Genomic DNA, 17,965 nt, shown 5'->3' on the forward strand with positions numbered 1-17,965 from the left:
TTATAAATGAATACATGTTTGATCCAGAAATTCCTGGGTATTTATGTACATGTGAGAAATAATACATGTGGGGATTATTCATTGTTGCATTGTTTAAAAACAATATAAATCCCCATCAATAGGGGATAGGGTAAATAAATTATGGTACATGCACACAGTGTGACAGTATGCAACAGTAAAACATAATGAGGAAGCTCTTTATTGATTTGGCAAGATTTCTAAGAGATAGTTATATGAAAAAGCGAAGTGCAGAAGAGTATGTACAAAATGCTGCCTTTGGAGTAAAAAAATGTATAAAAATAAGAATCCATGCTTGTGCCTGCTTGAATAGATATAAAGAAAATCTAGAGAGACACATGAGAAACTAGTGACAGTGATTACCTGTTTGGTGGGGGCATGTAGAAATGAGGGGGGATGGAAAGAGAAACTTCACTGTGTATATAAGAATACAGTGCATATTTATGTATGCATGTATATTTTCTAAAATGTAAATGTTTCAAAACAGTGTAATAAGTGTTTTAAAAATATAGAAAATAGTTATGTGTCTACTGACAATTGGCATCAGAAGTACTTAATTGTACAAAGTGAGCATTTACTTCAGTATTAGATTACACAGTGATTTTATTTATTTATTTATTTATTTATTAAAGATTTTATTTATTTGACAGAGAGAGACACAGCGAGAGAGGGAACACAAGCAGGGAGAGTGGGAGAGGGAGAAGCAGGCTTCCCGTGGAGCAGGGAGCCTGACGTGGGGCTGGATCCCAAGATTCTGGGATCATGACCTGAGCCAACGGCAGATACTTAACCAAACAAGCCATCCAGGCTCCCCTACACATAGTGATTTTATTTTATTTTATTTATTTATATTTTTAAAAAGATTTTATTTATTTATTTGACAGAGAGAGAGAGATAGGGAGAGCAGGAACGCAAGCAGGGCGAGTGGGAGAGGGAGAAGCAGGCTTCCCACCAAGCGGGGAGCCCGATGTGGGGCTCGATCCCAGGTGCCCCACACATAGTGATTTTAAAGGATAATTCCATGGATGGAACTAGAAGGTATTATGCTAAGCGAAATAAGTCAATCAGAGAAAGATAAGTACCATATGATCTCACTGATAGGAGGATTTTGAGAAATAAGTCAGGAGAAGGGAGGGAAAAATGAAACAAGATGAAACCAGAGAGGGACACAAACCATGAGACACTCTTAATCACAGGAAGCAAGCTGAGGGTTGCTGGAGTGGAGGAGGGTGGGAGGGATGGGTGGCTGGGTGATGGACATTGGGGAGGGTATGTGCTATGGTGAGCGCTGTGAATTGTGTAAGACTGATGAATCACAGACCTGTACCTCTGAAACAAATGATACATTATATGTTAATTTAAAAATTTAAAAAAGGGTAATTCCATTTCAATGAAAACTGCTTTTGCCAAGTTACCAATGATCTAATTCCCAAATCCAGGAGACACTTTCAGTACCTAATATACTGAATTCCACTGCTGTGTTTATTTATTTATTCAACAATTATTTATTGAGCACTTACCATGTGTCAAGAAACTTGCTAGGATCTACTGGTTAAATGGTCAACAAGGTGAGCGCTGTCCTTGTGCAAGTTTTCCTCTGTCTACTAAAGTACTGGTGTTCTGCACCCTTTTATTTATCTCAAGACAATCTGGTAAGACTCCATGGTTTCATTTTTATTTTTTGAAAATTTATTTCATGTATATCATTTGTCTTATTTCATTTCATTAACAAATTTTGGAACATACCAATTATAGAATAATGAGAAAGGACAGATGTGCATTAGATAATGTCAGGGTGAACTTTCTAAAATGTAAATCCTATTATGTTATTCCCTAATCTTTACCACCTTGCACATGCTTCTATTCTTGAATTTATCATGGATGGTGGACATCGGCATATTCAGCATTTAAACACTAGTGGTTTTGATTATTTGGAAGTAGCCTCCAATGTCCCAACTGTGACAGCCTGTGATCCTGCTCATACTCAGACATGGTTAAAACCCTGGGCTGTTGTGTAGTACCTGGTGTTTAGATAACCAGTAAGCAGCTGATTGCCTGATTCTCTCTACTAGTGATTTCACATCCATTTAAAGGAGGACCTTGTAAGCACTGGAAGAATCACAGACTTGGAAAGTTCCTTGAGCAAGTCACAGCTCTGCTCTCTATGTTGTGGTTTGTAACTTCTTGTTTCTCCCACTAGGTCATGAGCTCCTTGAGGGCATTCCCAGCTCCTGGCACAATGTCTGTCATATCGTGGCTAAAGAAATAAAATGGGGGAAAAAAGCCAAAACAATCTCCTTATCCTCTTTATGCAATAGTTTAGTAACTCTCATCCCTGGGGGAAAATTTTTTCTAAAAAAAAAAGGAAGCCATTTACGTAGTAAGTAGAAAGAGTTCAAATTCTGATTTTGCCATTTACTAGCTCTTTTTCACCAAATACTAACCCTTTTCTGAGATTCTGTTTCATGACCTGAAAAATGGTACCTACCTCACCATAACAGATAACATGTTTAGCACAGTGCCTAGAACACAGGAGATATTCAGTAAATATTCGTTTTGCTAAACATTTTTTTTAAAGTAGGCTCCACACCCAATGTGGGGCTTAAACTCATGACTCTGAAATCAAGAGTCGCATGCTGCTCTACCACTGAGCCAGCCAGGCACCCCTATTTAGCTAAATCTTGTTAAGGGTTTTCCAGATGATTGAGAACTTAAATCTTTATCACCACTCTTTCTGCCCTTGACACTTGCATAAAATGTGGACCTCATAATCTGCTTCTTTCCCACACAAAGTACATGACTTTGTATATGGACCTATTTTCACATTCAGACTGCAATTAGTGTTCTTCTAATAAGATACCATATTCCTATTAATGCACTACGAGGCTGCATTAGTTATTTATGTCAGCTGTGTTTTACTTTTGACTCAATTGAAACACAAGTCCCCCTAAAATTAATATTAAACAACGTACTTCCTAATCTGTTTTTATGCTTTTGATTTTTTAACAGCTTTAAGGATGATTAACAATAAATGCATATACTTAAACAATTTGAAAAGTTTTTACATATGGAAATGGCTGTGAAACCATCACCACAGTGAACATATTTATCATCCCCAAGTCTCTTTTTTAAATTTTTTTATTATTTTTTAAAGATTTTATTTATTTATTTGATAGAGACAGTGAGAGAGAGAGAGAGAGAGAAAGAGAGAGCACAAGCAGGGGGAATGGCAGGCAGAGAGAGAGGGAGAGCCAGGCTCCCTGCTGAGCAAGGAGCCCAATGTGGGGACTCAATCCCAGGACCCTGGGATCATGACCTGAGTTGAAAGGAGATGCTTAACAGACTGAGCCACCCAGGCGCCCCACTCCCAAATCTCCTTGTACCTCCTTGTAATCCCTCCCTCTTGTGTATCCCTTGCTCCCCCATCCCCATGCAATCACGGACCTGTTGTCACTATAAATTAGTTTGCACTTTCTAGAGTTACTTATAGATAGACTAACTCAATATCCCTTTTTCTTTTGTCTGGCTTTTTTCACTCACCATAATTATTTTGAGATTCATCCATGTTGTTATAAATATCAATAGCTCATTATTGTTTATTGAGTTGTATTACATTGTATGGACATATAGCAATGGATAAATATTCACCTGGAGGAACATTTGGGTTGTTTCCAGTTTTTGCTATTACAAATAAAGCTGTTATGAACATTTGTGCACAAGTTTTTATATGGACATATATGTCCTTTCTCTTGGGTAAATATCTAGGAATGGAATGGCTAGACTATATGATAGGTATATGTTTAACTTTTTTAAAGAAACAACCAAACTGTTTCCCAAAGTGGTTTTACTATTTTATGTTCTCAGCAGTGTATTTAGTTCCAATTCCTCCATATCAATGTTTGGTATAGTTAGCCCTTTAATTTTAACTATTCTAATAAATGTATAGTGATAGCTCACTGTTTTATTTGCATTTTGCTAATGACTAATGGTCTTAAGTATCTTTTCATGTGCTTAGTTGCCATCCATATATCTTTTGTCCATTTTAAAAACTGGTTTATTTTCTTATTATTGAGTTTTTTTAAAAGTCTTTCTCCTAAATACAATTCCTATATATCTTTTTCAAGGATTTTCATCCAGGCTGTGGCTTGTCTTTTCATTTTCTTAATAGTGTCTTCTAAGAAGAATTTCTTAATTTTAATGAAGTCTAATTTATCAATTCGTTCTTTTGTGGATTTTGTTTTTGGTGCTACATCTAAGAAATCTTTGTCTAACCTAGGTCACAGATCCTTTTTCCTATGTTTTCTTATAGAAGTTATATATTTTGTAGTTTTCTTCTTTTTTTTTAAAGATTTTATTTAACCATTTGACAGAGAGAGCACAAGCAGGGGGAGCAGCAGGGAGAGGGAGAAGCAGGCTCCTGCTGAGCAGAGAGCCTGATGCCGGGGCTTGATTCCAGGACCCTAGGATCATGACCTGAGCAGAAGGCAGACACCCAACGACTGAGCCACCCAGGTGCCCCTATTTTGTAGTTTTACAGTTAAGTCTATGATCCACTTGAGTTATTTTTTCAAGTGGTGTGAGATGTAGATTGAAGTCCATGTTTATGCATATGGATATCCAATTGTTCCAGCACTATTTGTTGAGAAGGTTATCCTTTCTTTACTGCATTGCTTTTGTGCCTTTGTTAAATGTACATAATATGTGTGTGAATTTATTTCTAGACTTTCTATTCTGTTCAGCTGATCTATCTGTATGTCTTTACACCAGTACCATGTTGTTTTGATTACTGCAGCTTTAAAATCATTCTTCAAATCAGGTAGTGTTAGTTTCCAATTTTATTCTTCTTTTTCAGAGTTGTTTTGGTTATTTTAAGTCATTTGCATTTCCATATGAATTTTAGAATTAGCTTGTCAACTTCTACCCAAAAAAAGCCTCTGAAATTTTGGTTTGGATTGTGTTGAATCTACAGGTCAATTTGGAGAGAACTGACATCTTTTTTTTTTTTTAAGATTATATTTATTTATTTGAGAGAGAGAGCACAAGACAGGGTAGGGTCAGAGGGAGAAGGAGACTCCTTGCTGGGCAGGGAGCCCGATGCGGGACTCGATCCCTGGACTTTGGGATCATGACGTGAGCCGAAGGCAGTCGCTTAACTAACTGAGCCACCTAGTGCCCAAGAGAACTGACATCTTAACAATGTTAGTTTTTCAGCCCATGAACAAGAGATAGCTCTCCAATTTATTTAGGTCTTCTTTACTTCCTCTCAGCATTATATTCTAGTTTTCAGGCTATAGTTTTTTCACACCTTCCATCAGATTTATCCCTAAATATTTTATATTTTTATTATATGTAATGTTACATGCTTATAGGTATTATAAATGGTACTGTTATTTTAAAATTTTTAATTTCTGATAGCTTGTTGTTGCCATATAGAAATATAATTGATATTTGTATATTGATCTTATATCCTGAATATTGCTAAGCTTACTTATTAGTTCTAATAGCTTTTTTGTAGATTTCACTGAATTTACTACATAGATCACCTGTGGTCTATAAATAAAGACAGTTTTATGTCTTCCTTTCCAATCTGGAGGCCTTTCTTTTTCTTGCCTGACTACACTGCTAGAATCTGCAGCACAATTGGATAGAAGTGGTAAGAGCAGACATACCTGTCTTGTTCTGATCTTAGGTATGCTCGCTGTGGGGTTTTTGTAGATGTTCATTATCAGGCTGAGGAAATTCCCTTTTTTTTCTAATTTGTTAAGAGTATCAGGAATAAATATTGGATTTTGTCAGTGTTTTTTTCCTGCATCTACTGAGATAATTATATGGTTTTATTTTTTAGTTTGTTAACATAGGAAACATTGATATTCAAATGTTAAACCAACCAAGCATTCCTGGGATAAACTCTACTTGGTCATGATATATTATCCTTTTAATATATTATTGGATTCAATATACTAAAATTTTACTTAGAAATTTTTTTGTTTATGGGGTGCCTGCATGGATAGGTTAAGCATCAGGCTCTTGATTTCGACTCAGGTCGTGCTCTCAGAGTCATAAGATTGAGCCCCCTGTTAAGCTCTGTGCTGGGCGTGGAGCATTTTTAAGATTCTCTCTCTCCCTTTCCCTCTGCTCCTCCCACACTCTCTCTCTCAAAAAAAAATTTTTTTTTTTTTAATTTATTTCATGAGGACATTGGCTTGAGCTTTTCTTATAATGTCTTTGATTTTGGTATCAAAGTAATGCCAACTAAAATGAGTTAGGAAAGTAGTCCATTCTCTTCTATTATTTGGATGAGTTCATGTAGAATTGGTATTATTTCTTGTTTAAATATTTGGTGGAATCCACCACTGAAGCCATCTGGGCCTGGAGGGTTTTTTTAGGAAAGATATTAACCACATTTTTAATGTATTTAAAAGACATAGCACTATTTAGGTTATATAGATACATTTTTAAGATTTATTTATTTATTTGAGAGTGGGGAGCAGGGCAGAGGGAGAGAATCTCAAGCAGACTCCCCACTGAGCATGGAGCCTGAGGCGGGTCTACAACTCACAGCCCAAGAGATCATGACCTGAGCCAAAACCAAGAGTTGGACTCTTAACCAACTAAGCCGCCCAGGTGCCCTGGTTATCTATTTCTTATTTAAGTTTTTGTAATTTGTCTCTCAAGGAATTTGTTCATTTCATCTAAGCTCCCAAATTTTTTGGTATAAAAAGTTCCTAACATTCTCTTATTATCCTTTCAATATCATTCAAATACATAATGATGTCACCTCTCTCAGTCCTAATATTAATAATTTGGATTTTCTCTTTTTTCTTCTAATAGTGTGGCTAGAGGTCTATCAATTTTATTGACTTTTTCAAAGAACTAGTTTCTAGTTTTGTTAATTTTTTTCTATTGTTCTTCTGTTTTGTTTTTTTTTTAATTTCACTGATTGCCACTTTGATCTTTATTATTTCCCTTCTTCTGATTACTTTGGGGTTAATTTTCTTTTTCCTAGTTTCTTAAGGTGGAAGCTGAGTTCATTGATTCAAGATCTTTTTTTTTCTTAAAGATTTTTTATTTATTCATTTGAGAAAGACACAGAGTGAGCAAAAGCACAAGGACGGGGGAGGGTCAAAGGGAGAGGGAGAAGCAGACTCCCCACTGAGCAGGGTGCCTGAGGCAGGGCTGGATCCCAGGACCCCAGGATCATGACCTGAGCGGAAGGCAGGCGCTTAACTGACTGAGCCACCCAGGCGCCCCCAAGATCTTTCTTGTTTTCTAATGTAGGTTTTAGTGCTATAAATTTCCCTCAAAATACTGCTTTAATGGAGTCCCCAAAATTTTATTTGCTTTTGCATTTCCATTCAATTCAAAATATTGCTAATTTCCTTTCGGGTTTCTCTTTTGATCCACGGATTATTTAGAAGTGTATTATTTAGTTTCCAAATATTTGGAGATTTTCCACAGATCTTTCAGTTACTGATTTTTTTTCATATTTTTTTATTATGTTATGTTAATCACCATACATTACATCATTAGTTTTTGACGTAGTGTTCCATGATTCATTGTTTGCGTATAACACCCAGTGCTCCATGCAGTGTGTGCCCTCTTTAATACCCATCACCAGGCTAACCCATCCAGTTATTGATTTCTAATATAACTACATTTTAGGTAAAGAACATACTTTGTATTATTTGAATCCTTTCAAATGTATTAAGATTTGCTTTATGAGCTTTTGCACAGCAAAGGAAACCATCAACAAAACAAAGGGACAATCTACTAAATAGGAGAAGATATTTGCAAATAATATATCCAATAAGGAGCTAATCTCCAAAATATATAAAGAACTCATATGACTCAACTCCGAAAAAACAAACAATCCAATTTAAAAAATGGACAGAGGACCCAAATAGACATTTTTCCAGAGAAAACATACAGATGGCCAACAGACACATGAAAGATGTTCAACATCACTAATCACCAGGGAAATGCAAATCAAAACCACAACTAGACCTGTCAGCATGGCTAAAATAAAAAAGACAAGTGTTGGTGAGGATGTGCAAAAACAGAAACCCTCGTTCACTGTTGGTAGGAATGTAAATTGGTACAGCCACTGTGGAAAACAGTATGGAGGTTCTTCAAAAAATTAAAATTAGAAATACCATATGAGCCAGTAATTCCACTACTGGGTATTTCCTTAAAGAAAATAAAAACACTAATTTTAAAAGATGTATGTACCCCTATGTTTACTGCAGCATTATTTACAATAGCCAAGATACGGTGCAAGCAAGCAAGTGTCCATCCATAGATGAATGGATAAGGAAGATGTAGTGTGTGTGTGTGTGTGTGTGTGTGTGTGTGTGTGTGTGTGTGTGTGTGTGTGTATGAATACACAATGGAATATTATGCAGCCATAAAACCAATGATAGCCATTTGAGACAATGTGGATGTCTAGAGGGTATAATACCCTAGAGGGTATTATGCTAAGTGAAATAAGACTGACTGATAAAGACAAATACTATATGATTTCATTCATAAGTGGAATCTGAAAAACAACAACAAAAACAAACAAGTAAACAAAGTAGGATCAGACCTATAAATACAGAAAACAGACTGATGGTTGCCAGAGGAGGTGATGGAGGGCTGGGCAAACTGGGTGAAGAGGAGGCTTCTAGTTATGGAATGAATAAGTCATGGGAATAAAAGGTACAGCATAAAGAATATAGTCAATAATACTATAATAGCAATGTACTGGGACAAATGGTAGCCATACTTGTGGTGAACATAGCATAATGTATAAATCTGTTGGATCACTATATTGTTTATCTGAAACTAATGTAACATTATATGTCAACTACACTAAAAAAAAGACTTATTCTATGGCCCATAAGCATGATACCATGATTATTTTTGTTCCTCTGTATGTAACATTTCTGTTTTCTTTGGCCTGGTAAATGTTCTATGTGAACTTGAAGAGGATGTGTAGCTTGCTGTTGTTGGGTGGAATGTTCTATAAATGACAATTAGGTCAAGTTGGTTGATAGTGTTTTTTGAATATTCTATACCCTTTCTGTTTATCTGTTGTATCAATTGCTGAGAGGAAAGTATTCAAATACCTGGCTGTAACTGTGGATTTATATATTTCTTAAAATAATTCTATCAGTTTTTGCTTCATGTATTTTGAAGCTCTGTCATTTGGTGCATAAATGTTTTAAGATTTTTCAGTCCTCACGGGCACCTGGGTGGCTCAATCAGTTAAGCATCTGACTCCTGATCTTGCCTAAGGTCTCAATCCCAGGGTCATGAGTTCAAGTCCCGCACTGGGCTCCATGCTGGGCATGGAGCCTACTTAATTAAAAAAATAAAAAAGATTGTTCTGTCCTCTTGATTACTCAATCTCTTTATTATTATGAAATTAACTCTTTAATCTCTGGTAATATTCTTTGCTCTGAAATCTATTTTGGCTGATGTTAATATAGCCACTCAAGCTTTCTTTTTTTTTTTAATTTTAAAGATTTTATTTATTTGACAGAGAGAGAGAGAGAGAGAGACAGCAAGAGAGGGAACACAAGCAGGGGGAGTGGGAGAGGGAGAAGCAGACTTCCTGCAGAGCAGGGAGCCCGACACAGGGCTCGATCCCAGGACCCTGGGATCATGACCTGAGCCAAAGGCAGACGCTTCACTGACTGAGCCACCCAGGCGCCCCGCCACTCAAGCTTTCTTTTTACTGTTAACATGGTACTTTAAAAATATTCCTACCTTTAACTTATTTGTACTTTTATTTTAATTGAACTTCATGGTAGCAGCATAGAGCTAGATCTTACTTTTTCCCCCCACTCTCATAATATTTGCCTTTGAAATGGGGTGTTTGAACATTTACATTTAATGTGATTCTTGATGTGGTTAGGTGTGAGTCTTTCAGCTTTTTATTTGTTTTTTACTTGTCCTATCTATTCTTTGTTCCCTTTTTCTTCTTTTCAGTCTTTTTCCGGATTAATCAAGTATTTTTTTGATTCTATTTTATCTCCTTTCTTGCTTATCAACTATAACTCTTGGGTTTTTTTAGTAGTTGCTTTAGGGTTTATAGACTATGTCTTACCACAGTCTAATCTTAAATGGCACTATGCAACTTCACATATAGTACTAGAACTTGATAATAGTATACTTCTGTATCCCTCTTCCTGTCCTTTATGCTGTTGTCATGCACTTTACTTTTCCATATATTATAAACATCACAATATATTATTATATTTGTATAAGTCAACTATCATTTAAATAGATTTAAATAATAAGAAAAAAAATTGTATACCTTTTGTAGTTATCACTTCTAGTGATTTTCATTCCTTTGTAAAGATTCAGATTCTCTTCTGTCTGGTATCATTCTCCATCTACCTAAATGACTTCCTTTAGCATTTCTTATAGTGTGAAACTGCTGGTAGTAAATTCTTTCATATTTTGTATGTCTGAAAATATCTTTATTTCACCTTCAGTTTTGAAAGACATTTTTGCTGAGTATAGAATTCTAGATTGATGGTTATTAGCTTTCAGTTGCTCCGTCTTATGTATTTAGAAATATGATGTCATGCTTATTTTTGTTCCTCTGCATATGTCTTTTTCTCTTGCTGTTTTTAAGGTTTTCTTTTGGTTGGTTTTAAGAAAGTTTATTATGATGTGCTTTGGTGTAGTTTTCTACACGTTTCTTGTGCTCAGGGTTCATTGAACTTCTTGGATCTGTAGGTTTATAATTTTCATCAAGTTTGGAAAGTTTTGGCCATTATTTCTTCAAATATTTTTTGTCTCCCACATCCCCACCTCTTCAGGCACTCCACTTACCAGTATATTGGGTTGCCTGTAGTTGTCCCACAGCTCACTGATGCTCATTTTATTTTTTTCCTTCCCATGCTTCATTGTAGTTTCTATTATTATGCCTTCAAGCTACTAATCTTTTCTTCTGCAATGACTAATCAATTGTTAATCCCAATCAGTGTATTTTTCATTACAAATACTGTACTTTTCATCTCTAGAAGTTTGATTTGGATCTCTTTTTTAATTGATCCTATTTTTATTTTTTTATATACTTATTTATTTTTAAATAATCTCTACACCAAATGTGGGGCTCAAACTCACAATCCCAAGATCAAGAGTTGCATGTTCTTCCAACTGAGCCAGGCAGGCATCCCTGGATCCTTTTTATATCTTACATGTCTATTTAACTTTTTGAACATATGAGATATAGTTATAATAACTGTTTTGATGTCTTTATCTGCTAATTCTAAGATCTGTGTCAGTTCTTGGTTGGTTTGGTTAATTAGTCTCCTCAGTATTAGTTGTGTTTTCTTGCCTCTTTGCATGCCTGGTAATCTCTGCTTGGATGTCAGGCATTATTAATGTTCTCTTGTTGGATGTCGGATTATTTTTTGTATTCCTATAAATATTCTTGAGCTTGGTCCTGGAACACAGTTAAATTACTTGAAAACCATTTGATCCTTTGGGGTTTTATTTTTTGGTATTTTCAGGCAGGTCTGGAGCAGTATTCAGTCTAGAACAAAGTATCTCCCTTACTGAGATAAGACCTTCCTAAATACTCTATCCAGTGCCTGATGAACAATGAGGTTTTCCTCTAGCTGGTGGGAACAGTCCCTGTTCCTGGTCCTGTGAGAATGCTGAGCACTGTTTCCTCTCATCCTATTGGATGGTACTTTTTACCAGCCTTGAGTAGTTTCCTTACTTGTATGCATCAGTCAGTGCTGTGTTCAACATTTGAGGGGACCCTCTGCACATTCTGTCTGTTCAGCTCTCTCTTTTCTGGTCCTTGGTCCTATGAACTCTGTCTATTTTGGTGTCCCTGTACTCTCAGGGAGAGTTCCTTCTACAGGGTGCTCCCCCACAGTTCCCCTTCCTTGTCTGGAATGGTCTGGAAACTCAAAGCACTGAGCTGAGGTGATGGAAAGACTCACATTATTTGTTACCCATCTCTCAGGCATCACTGTTTTTTTGTTGTCTGATATAAAGTTTTTTAAAAGTCATTTTTCATGTATTTTTGTTTGTTTTTCTTAGTTATTTCAGGTAGGAGGGCAAATTCAGTCCCTTTTTACTCATTTTGCCCAGAAGCAAATGTTAAGTTGGTCTGCTATTGATTTTTCAACCTAGGTTCTCCCCCTCTTCTTTTCCTGCACCTTCTGTCCTTAAAATCTGAGACACATGAACATTTTACAGAATTCTACATAGAGATCAGTATCATCTTTATATTCCTGATCCTAGTACTCAGTAATTGACCAATAAAATTGTCAGTAGTGAGAAGAGAAAGTTCAAATTCTGGTTCTGTTGCCTTCTAGCTGTATCTTGGACTTGACTATGCTAAGTACTGGCCCTTTTTCCTACACATGCATAGAGTGCTGAAGAGAAATCAGGAAAAGCAGATATTTTCTACTGAGCTATAAATTTGGCTTAATCCTGAGAATTTTTAAATGTTTAACTATGAAAAATATAACATAAAAAATTGAAAAATAGAAACAAACAAGCTAAAATCTCACTTCTACAAACCATTGTGTTTTTTTTCTGTCAGTATATACCCTTCTGTGTTTTATCTGCATCATACTTTGAACATGATATAACAAAAATACACTTTAATATTACTTTTTTAAAGATTTTATTTATTTACTTGAGAGAGAGAGAGAACAAGCAGGGGGGAAGAGCAGAGGGAGAGAGAGAGAGAGAGAGAAACAGACTCCCTGCTGAGGAGGGAGCCTGATGTGGGGCTCAATCCCAGGACCTGGAGATCATGACCTGAGCCGAAGGCAATCACTTAACTGACTGAGCCACCCAGGCACCCCCTTACGTTTTTTACTTAATATGATTACATTCTATGTGGTTGCATAGTGCCATAATTATCTTTTTTAACATCTTTGTCACGCAGGCATGCAATGATTTATTCAGTTGTTTCTATACTAAGGTAACTTCTCCTTTTTTCGTTAATATAAAGAATAACTTCAGTGACTATCTTGACTTTCCTTTTAGGTTATTTTCTTGTCAAATCACCTAAAGTGAGATTACTAGAGTAAAGGATATAGTTTTAATGTTCTTGTTACATATTGCCAAATAGTTTCATGAAAGATTGTGCCACTGTTCATCTCTACCAGTCTGGCTGAGAGTGTCAGTCTTAACATATTCTTGTTAGCACTGTATATTATCACTTGAAATGTTATGGCTAATGTAATTAGTGAAAATTACTTTTCATTGTTATTACTTAGTTTCTTCATTTCTACAAAGTAGGCCATATTCCTTATACCTGCTAAATAGTGGCGTTTTTTTCTTCTGTAGGGGAGGAAGAGAGGTCTCACAAACATTCGTGGCCCTGCCTTGGAAGGGTATGATCACTGGTTTTCTTTTCCCTCCCTCCCCTCTATTCATTCATCAAATGTTTATTGAGCCTTTTCAGCAGGCCAGGTACTATGCTAGGCTCTGGGGACAGAATTTGGAGAAGAAGGCAAAGCTACAACCCCTGCCCAAGACAGAGCCTCCATTCTCTATGTCTGATTGGGAGTAGGCAAATCTGCTGGCCAGTGTTCCCACCACATTTGGAAAAAGCAGACTTTGTTTCGGCAAAGCATTAACTTGAATATTTACAAGGAACTAAGTTTAGAAAAACCTGCCAGAGGAACTTTTGATTATACTGACCTCAAGGAAGTTTAGCAGCTAAAGAAAGACAAATCTAAAGGGGAAAGGGACAAACATAGCTACATTTTAGGGACAGTTAGATGATACATTCTAATAGAAACTGCTCTCTAAATGGCTGTCACAAGGGACAAAGAAGTTTTACTGGGAGAGAAAGGAGGGGAATGGAGACAAAATAAGAAAACTATGTGAGCAAGGCAGGCATCATGAAGTAGTATGATGGCAGCATGAGAGCTCTAAACTCTTAGAAAGCAAAGGAAAGGAGGGAAAGAGTTTGCAGGCAAGGAAAAAAGATTGAGCATGTAGAGATTTTTATTAGGGTTAGTTCTGCCTCCCCCCTTCCTAGAGACCAAAGTCAGCTGTGAGGCTCCACGCTGTAGCTCTACCACTATAGCAGTAACTCACCACAGCGGGAAATATAAAAACTCAAAAGAACGAAGATATTATTATTACACCATAGTATCCCTGGCCTGTACCACCTACTCTCGAGGTGTGAGGACTGTATACATTACATGTGTGTAGTCTGAGTGGATAAATCCACCTTTTTTCCCTACTGAGATCAAAATACAAAAAAGACCACGTGAAATATTTATGTATTGTTTAAGGAATAATTACAAAGCAAATACCTATGCAACCAACCACCATCCAAGGCAAGGAAAATAACAAAATGAAATACTCCCAGCAGCCAGTACCCTCCCTTGTGTTCTTCTCCATCCCTTCACTCTCCCTTCCCTCAGAAGTAAACATTGGGCTATGTATTTTTTTTTAAGATTTTTAAAATTTATTTATTTGAGAGAGAGAGACAGAGTGACAGAGATAGTGAAAGAAAGCACAAGCAGGGAGGAGATGGAGAAGCAGGCTCGCACTGAGCGGGGAAACCGACATGAGGCTTGATCCCAGAACCCTGGGATTATGAGTCCTGGGATCATGACCGGAGCCGAAGGCAGACACCAACTAAGCCACACAGGAGCCCCCATATTCCTAAAATAATTTAGTTTTGCCTGGTTTTGAACATAATAAAAATGAAATCATAATGGATGAGTTCTTTTGTAAATGGCTTTTTTGCTCAACATGATGTTTCTAAGATTCCTCTATTGTGCTGTATGTAGGTACTGTTCGTTCCCATTGCCAAATGATATTTCTCTTTCTCTTTTTTTTAAAGATTTTATTCATTTATTTGACAGAGAGAGACACAGCGAGAGAAGGAATACAAGCAGGGGGAGAGGGAGAAGCAGGCTTCCTGCTGAGCAGGGAGCCTGATGCAGGGCTCGATCCCAGGACTCTGGGATCAAGACCTGAGCTGAAGGCAGATGCTTAATGACTGAGCCACCCAGGCACCCCAATGATATTTCATTATATAAATGTATCACAACTTACTTAACCATTCTATTGTTGATGAACATTGAGTTGTGTCCATTTTGAGCCAATTGTGAAGAACACTGCTATGAACAGTCTTGTATGTATCTCTTGGTACACATGTGTAAGAGTTTATGGAGTAGAATAGCTGAAGCATAGGAGATGCACACTTTCTACTTGGCTATGTGTTGCAAATGACTTGCTAGGTGTGGCATCAATTAACACTCCTACTACCAGCAGTGTTCTTGTTGCTTGAAATCTTTGCCAAGATTTACTACCGTTCTACTTCAACCTATTGCCAATTTGGTGTGTGTATAATGGTATCTCATTGTATTTTTAAAGTAATTTCCCTATTTACCAAAGTGGTTAATCATCTTTTCATGTAATTTCTGGCTCCTTGTATTTTGTCTCTTGTGAAGTCCTTTTTTCTGTTGATGTGTCTTTTTCTTACTGAAAAAGGCATTCTTTTTTCATAGGCATTCTTAATATGCTCTTCGTACTCCTCCTTTGTCAGTTTTATGTGTTACACGGCTTCTCCTAGTTTATGACTTGATTTTTCACTCTCTTCAGGGTGCCTTTTAATAATCAGAAGGTGTAATTTTAGTGTAGTGAAATAGTCTTTTCCTTTATGTGCAGCACTTTTTGTTGCTACTTTTAAGATATCTACAATATCTAAGATATTCTACAATATTTTTTTTAAATTCACCATTTATTTTTAAAGGCATTAATAAAAAGCTTAACATACTTTATACTAAGAAAGTTACAATATACAAATGGGCTGAGTTGAAATTTTCACAGATTGACTTTTCTGTACTACACGTGATGAGTTTCTTTAATTACTCACATTTCCATTGTTGAGTTATTCAAACAGATTATTCCCTTGAAACACATAGCTGGTTATTTAAGCATGAGTCACATGCAACAAGGGGAAATGCAGGTGATTATACCACCCAACCAACTGTTCATGAAGAAGAAGATGAAATTTTGTTCATGTTGACCATGGCACATCAAATACCTTCTCCTTGGGAGAGAGCTGCCCCTATTAGAGAATACTGTATGAATTACTTCTTAATTGAAATGTGAGCACCTTCCTTCTTTTTGGTTTTGTTTGAAACCCATATAGTAACCAGTATGATAGCCACTCATGTACCAAGAGATTAACATACTTCCCAAAGCATCAGCATTATCAAAAGAATCTGGACATATGGGAGGTGGTGGGGGAATTATTGGTGGTCCAGAGGAAATGGAGGCAGCCAGCATGATAAGAAGTGTGGTGGTGGTAGAGGTGGTGGTGGGCCACTGAATTTTAGACCAGGCTTTCCTGGTCCCAGTCCTGATCCTGGAATGGGGGGTGGTGGAGGGAGAAAAGAGTTCCATGGTGCAGCTTTTGACTTGATGTTATCTGGTTTATTTCCAGGAGACCTAGAGGAATTCTCATTTTCATCTGTTGAAATTTGACTTTCATTTTCATTCTCCTGAGCATTCTGTTCTACATTATTATCTACCTCAGAGGCTGGGGAAAGTAGATCAGACATATTTTGCTCCTCCCTATTTCCATATCCAATATAAACCACAATGCAGGTTTCCCTCTTAAAATCAATTGATGCAATGGTAGCTGGGTAAACGCAGCCATCTTCTGACCAAATGGCAGAACATTTGTCATCAACTTTCCACTGCTTCAGGGGTGTTGTAGCATTCTTTTTTTTGGCTTTTATTCTTCTTAGCAGGTTTTCTTTTAGGTGCGCCTTTTGGTTTATCTGAAGCTTCAGAAATGTCACCATTCTTTAGAGCATGCTGGCCGGTGCCACGCCGGAACAACACTGAGTCCTCCTGCTCTGGGACGCCGCCACCTCCGCCCATCGCCATGGTGAGCCTACTCTTCTACAATATCTTCTAAAAGTTTGATAGTTTTGCCTTTCACATTTAGATCTTCCAACTACCTGGAACTGATTTTGTGTATAATGTGAAATAGGGGTCCAGGTTTTTTTTTTTTTTCCACATAGGATATCCGATTTCTGAGCACCATTTATTGAAAGAAAATGTCCACTGATCTGCAAGTCACCTCAATTAAGGATGAACTACCCATATGTTATGTGAATCTGCTTTTTGGGCTTTCTACTCTGTTCTGCAGCTCTGTGTCTATTCCCTGTGCCAGGTCCACTCTGTTTTTATTAGTAAAGGTTAATGAGCTTTATGCATTATAGGGCAAGTCCTTTCATATTGTTTTTGGTTCTTTAATACACAAGATTAAGATAGGGCTTATGTTCCTTTAGGCCTACTGTGGCTCACAGAAATGAAAAGCCCATTTCACAGACAATACCTCTGTCTCCAATAATAGGTCCAACTTCCCCATTAGGCACAGAAGGCACAATGCCTTGGGTCTATAATATTTTTAGGGGCTCAAGAAAATGTTTTAATTTATTTTAAAAATCAAAAGAAAACAATGAACTTTTGGTTGAAGGAAGTATTTTAACATATAATACTAAATATTCATTTTTATATCAACACAGTCATAAAACATATTTTTAAGTACTTTTCTAGGGAGAAAGGGTAGGCAAATGTGCCCAGTGCTCGTAAAGTGGCCCTGCCTGATAGTGTTCTTAAAAATTATCCTATTAGTCATAAGGGCAGAACTTAGGTGGTGCATCTCTATCCTGCCAAATAGGCTAGGGCATAAAAACATGTTTCCTCCTAATAGCAGATGAGCATATCATCTTCAGTTGGAAAAATTGTACACACCAGTAAATTAATAATCACCCAAATGCTAACTTTAAATTTGAATAAAAATGGAATACAAATAATATTTATTTTCAGGTATTTGCCAGGTACTAGGTACAGGGATAAACAAATGAACATAGAGCTTCTAGCATATAAGAGAAATACAGATCATTAACAATTATAATTGGGAGGAATGTCACACAAATAG

The 17,965-nt window shown here is 36.8% G+C and overlaps 1 protein-coding gene and 1 pseudogene across 4 annotated transcripts in view; both read right to left on the reverse strand.

Annotated features, from left to right (window-relative positions):
• The window catches only part of GREB1L (GREB1 like retinoic acid receptor coactivator), a 136,413-nt gene that overhangs the window by 94,138 nt on the left and 24,310 nt on the right, over positions 1–17,965 (reverse strand). The window lies entirely within an intron of this gene.
• On the reverse strand, positions 15,925–16,905 carry LOC114200408 (survival motor neuron protein pseudogene; annotated as a pseudogene).

The sequence above is a fragment of the Eumetopias jubatus genome, unplaced genomic scaffold, assembly GCF_037043125.1.
Source record: "Eumetopias jubatus isolate StellerSeaLion01/CBP00866 unplaced genomic scaffold, mEumJub1_p1.0 scaffold_16, whole genome shotgun sequence".
In the NCBI taxonomy this organism is placed as follows: Eukaryota; Metazoa; Chordata; class Mammalia; order Carnivora; family Otariidae; genus Eumetopias; species Eumetopias jubatus.